Raw genomic sequence first — 5142 nt, forward strand, 5'->3', positions numbered from 1 at the left:
TTTTTTTTGTTCTCCACAAAAGAGTTTAAGGGACAATTTTTACAAAATAAAAATGGTTCACAAACTCCATGCAAGTCATCCACGCTGTCCCTGACCATGGTAATGCTCCTCACCACATTTGCTGCTGCCCCTCGGGGTCCATCCCGGTCGAAGGCTCATCCAGAAGCACCACTGATGGGTTCCCCAGGATGCTCAGGACAAAGCACAGCTGCAACGGGAGGAACAGCCTGTCTGGTTCCCATCTATGGCACTTGCAGAGCAACACCAAGCCCTGCCCGTACCTTTCGCTTTATTCCCTCTGACAAGGTCTTCACCGGAGACTTCAGCTGGTCCTGCAGCTTGAGCGCATCCACTAACCTGAAGGAAACAGGAGAGCCGTACAGCCTTCTTGACAAGAGGAAGTAGATAAGAGGATAACCCAAGGAAGGGTGGAGAAGCAGAACTCAAAAATGCAGTTCTGGAAATACATGTGGTGGGGGGGCGGGGAAAGGAGGGGTGATATAACTGGCTGACTTGCTCCCCCACAAAAGATAATGTTGCCTTTTGAAGAGATAGAAGGACATGACATGATATCCAAATAGTTGTTCTATGACAGTTCAAATTTTAGTATTTTCTATACATTTTAGCAATGAATAATTACCTTTTAGATTTTAAATTTTATTACTATTATTTTTTTGAGACAAGGTCTGACTCTGTCCCCGAGGCTGGAGTGCAGTGGTGTAATCTTGGCTCACTGCAGCCTCTGCCTCCTGGCTCAAGCCATCCTCCCACCTCAGTCTCCCAAGCAGCTGGGACCACAGGTGCACACCACCATACCCGGCTAATTTTTGTATTTTTGTATTTTTTTAAAATTATTTAGAGATGGGGTTTCACCAAGTTGCCTAGGCTGATCTGAAACTCATGAGCTCAAGCAATCCACCTGCCTCGGCCTCCCAAAGTGCTGGGATTAGAGGCATGAGCCACTGCGCCCAGCCTTTTTAAATTTTCTTATTTAATATGAGAAAGAAACTTAATACTTTGATATCCAGGAAAGGAGTTTCTAGTTGTAAATCTACCCAGTGTGACCTGGGTCAGCATTTAGAGTCTCCCATCCTGAATTTCCTGTGAGGGTCGTCACTCCCAACCTTCTCCTCCACCCCTCCCTTGGGTATAGAACAGATGTGGCTCCTCTGTGTACCGTGTGATGGCAACCTCGGCATCCCCTTTCCTCAGCCCTTTCACAGCGGCGTAGACCTCCAGGTGCTGCCTCACTGTCAGGTTGGGCCACAGAGCGTTCTCCTGAGGGCAGTACCCCAGGAACTCCAGGGCATCCCCTCCTCCACCGCTCCCTTTCAGTAGCACCTGCAGATGAAAGTTCCCTCTCAGAACCTACATTCTGCACTGCTTCTTTGAGTATTTCCCTGACATCATTCTCTTCACAAACCTAGAAAAACTAGAGAAATTCTAGGACCTCATTGGGTTTAATAATCTGTAACCATTTTGCATTGGAGAAAGGTTGTCAGAGAGTAAATACAGGAAAATAAGTGTGTCCACAGCCAACAATCCAATCTCAGCTGAAAAATCCAATATCCCATAGATGGCCTGTCCATCCTGGCCAACAGTTTATATCCATTTTTTTAAAAATCACTGTCAAAATGAAGCATATTGATTGAATTACTATTTAACTTAACTCATGGATCAACATCTTTTGAGTGCCTCCTATGTAACAAGTGCTGTGTTGCCTGTGGGTACAGCGGAGGGTGGAATAACTAGTGCTTCATTATCTGGAGTTTTCATTCTACTGAATGAATCAGGCAATAAACAAGTAGAGAAATGAATATGCAGAGTAAAGACAGATCAAAAGTGGTGCTGTTATGGAAATTCAGGAGGCTGGGGTAGAGAATAACTGGGGAAATGGCAGTAGGTAGGGTAATTAGAAAGAGCCTGTCTGCTGAGGGGCCATTTCAACAAAGAGGAGAAGATGCTAGTCATGGAAAAAAGGCAAGGGGCAAGGAACCTGGGGCAGAGCAAGAGCAAGACCAAAGCCCTGTGTGGGGATGAAGCTTGATGTGGAAGCTTGACGGGGAGGACAAATATGTGGCAAGAGGGACAGGGAAGCCAGTTCCTGCAGCTGCCTGCAAGATAAGGAGGGATGTGTCCTTCCAGCCATAGAGCAGCAAGCAGTCACTGAAAGTATTTAATCAGGAGAATGCATGGATTAAAAAAATCTCACACTGGCTGATCCAGTTAAGCTCATTTTGTGACACCCAAATGGCTGGCTTTCTACTTCAGATCAGACTTACCTTTTAAAAGATTTCATTCCAATGTATTAATGAGCAGTTATCTCCTTTCCTCCCATGCCTAATGAGGAACAAAATACTGACTTCGGGCCCAGGTGGTGACTGAGTTGGAGGGTGTCCATGATTGAAGTTAAGGACTAAGTTAGAGTTGGCCAAGCCACCAGCAGAGAGGAACCTTCATGAACATCTGCTCTCACCATGACTACAGAGGGATTGTGAATGTTGGTTTTCTCTTCTTTCATTAGTGGAGTATTTGTCAATAGCATTCTGAGCTGTCTTTTCCCTTCTTGGCTTGACTACTAGCCCCTTTCCCACAGTACAGTTTCACAGGCATCTGCCTTATATTCTGTTCTGTACTTCCCTTGGACATTCTTTGAAAAAGAGTTCTTAAGGTTTCCTATCTTCTGCCCTAGAATTTAGGAGAAAATGTTTTATCTCTACCCCATGATGTTTCTCTTAGATAAACCTGAGCTCTTTTTCTGTTTGCCTAGCCACCTTATACAACTAAATTACAAGTACAATTAAAGTCAGTTTCACCTCCTTGTATCTCATTTTTGATCTATTTCTTGAAAACACTCCCAAGAAATAGTTGCATTTGCACAAAAATGTATGTTCCAATAACTAAGCACTTTGTGAAGGACAACTGTCTAATACAGTTTTTTTTAAAAGTTTTATTAAAAATTAAATATTACATACTGGAAAGACAACGCTCACTAAAAGTGCAAATCCATGTAACTGATGGCAGTATAAATAGGATGTGTGTGAATTCTGGCATTAATTTCAGCTCTGATGCTGGACATTCTCTCTTAATGCCTTTAATAATTACCCCTTGATGGTGGCTGCAGCCTGTCTGCAGCCATTAGAGTGAAGATGCCAGCTGCAGCAAGGGAGACATCTTAATGCCTTTAATAATTACTCCTTGATGGCAGTGGCAGCCTGTCTGGAGCCACCACAGCAAAGATGTTGGCTGTAGCAGGGGAGGTGTGACTGGGGCTGTGTACTCTGGGGGATTGGCAGGGGCCAGAAACAGGTAAGAGCCCTGCCCTTTACTGAATTGGAGCATCCTTTACTGAATCTCAGGGGCTGTTGCATGCTCCAATTTTGGAGCAAAGTTGTGGCCAAGCCCAGGTGCTGTTGCAACCCTGCTGGGTGTGTACATGCCCAGGGTGGAACTGCCATGCCAGCCTCCTGCCACCTCAGCTCCCTCTGGATTTTGGGCCCCAACAAGTACAGGAGGGAGTCCAGGGGGGTGCTGAGGGCAGCTCGGCATGGACTTGCAGGTGCACCTCAGCACAAACCATCTGGGTGCCATAGATGGCATGTTGACGGCAGCAGACAGACAGGTTCCTGGATAGAAAGGGGTGGTTCTCTGGTGAAACCCCACCTTCAAGCCATGGATGGCCTGAAGCCCAGGTGCCAGACTGCCAGTTCTAGGTGGAGTCTGTGACCCAGAGTGAGAACTTATGATGCTTTTTCCAGGCCTGCCCATGGCCACTCATGGACCAATTGCTCCTTCTGAACCCATAAAAATCCTGGACTCAGGACTCACTTCCTCCTTTCTGAGCCCATAAAAATCCTGGACTCAGCCAGATTCACACAGACATAGGGACTATCACAGCTGCGGAAAGAAGCTACCCACTTTGGGTCTCCTCTCCATTAAGGGCTGGACACTCATTGAGATGACCTGCCTGCAAATAGAAGAACCACTTTGGGTCTCCTGAGAGCTATTCTGTCACTCACTGAAGTTCCTCACCTCCAGTTGTTCACATACCTCATTCTTCCTGGACATGGGACAAGAGCTCAGGACCTGCCAAATGGTGGGACTAAAAGAGCTGTAACACAAACAGGGCTGAAACATGCCCCCCACTTGCCATGTTGTGGGCAATGAGAAGCAGAGAAGAGCTGCAGCCCTTTGGGGATCCCAGACTTAGGGGCTCCCCAAGCCAGGGCTGTGACACCCTTTTTAGGGCTCTGTGGTTTCTGGCACCTCTAAGCTTCTGGGTGCCACCACGTTTTTTGGTGTCTGCAGTGGAAGCTGCTTGCAGTATGCCTGGTCCTGCCACAGCCTTACATGGAGCTGGTGCCTGTGCCAGTGCCTGGAGCTGCCTGCCCCACCACAACCAGCATGCCTGGCTGTGTGCAGCAGCCAGACCCCATGCTTGCTCACACACCCATCACCGCTCTGTGCCTGGCTCACTCTTAGCAGGCTTGGGATCCAGGCTGGTGGCATGAACAGAGTGCAGCCTGCTGAGCTGAGTGGACAGAATGAGCCCAACGGGTCTGAGCCAAACTTGGGCAAAGGCGCCACCAGCTCCAGAGGTTTTGACTGGAAAAGCGACACCCTAAGGACTCTGCGACACCCTTTCAGTGCTTAACTTTTGTGTGCATTTGTGTGATAATTTGTGAATTTATTCTCTTGTGTAGTTCATTAATCACTTCAGTTATCCAAGGATTAAGTGACATTTGTTGTTTTTAAGGTCATCAGATCTTATAAATCTATTTCACCATTAGATAACATATTTTCCACATAGTTCACCTACCTGTCCAGCAGTTGGTTTTGTGTCTCCAGTTATCACCTTAATGGATGTGCTTTTACCAGCTCCATTGTGTCCTAATAATCCTAAAACTTCACCTGAAAAAAGATTACACTTACTCTATTTTAATGGTAACATTAAGAGTAAAACATAGTTGAAGTCTCACTATGTGACAAGCATTTGCTATTAGTTGTCATTTAATTGTCACAACCACCCTGAGAAGTTGTTATTTTTGCCCCTTCTTATGTAGTTGGGGCAGAAGCTCTCAATGATGGGGTTACCTGTGCAAAGTTACACTGATGGAAAGTGGCAAAACCACTCTTGGAAGC

The 5142-nt window shown here is 46.3% G+C and overlaps 1 long non-coding RNA gene across 1 annotated transcript; it reads right to left on the reverse strand.

Annotated features, from left to right (window-relative positions):
• Positions 1 to 112: 112 nt before the first annotated feature.
• On the reverse strand, positions 113 to 4892 carry LOC116465367 (uncharacterized). The gene is made up of 4 exons (XR_004247176.2): positions 4820 to 4892; positions 1178 to 1341; positions 282 to 357; positions 113 to 208 (listed from the first exon to the last, which is right to left on the reverse strand). It is a non-coding gene; the product is annotated as an uncharacterized LOC116465367 (long non-coding RNA).
• Between the last annotated feature and the right edge of the window lie 250 nt (positions 4893 to 5142).

The sequence above is a fragment of the Hylobates moloch genome, unplaced genomic scaffold (assembly GCF_009828535.3).
Source record: "Hylobates moloch isolate HMO894 unplaced genomic scaffold, HMol_V3 SCAFFOLD_4701, whole genome shotgun sequence".
NCBI classification, from domain to species: domain Eukaryota; kingdom Metazoa; phylum Chordata; class Mammalia; order Primates; family Hylobatidae; genus Hylobates; species Hylobates moloch.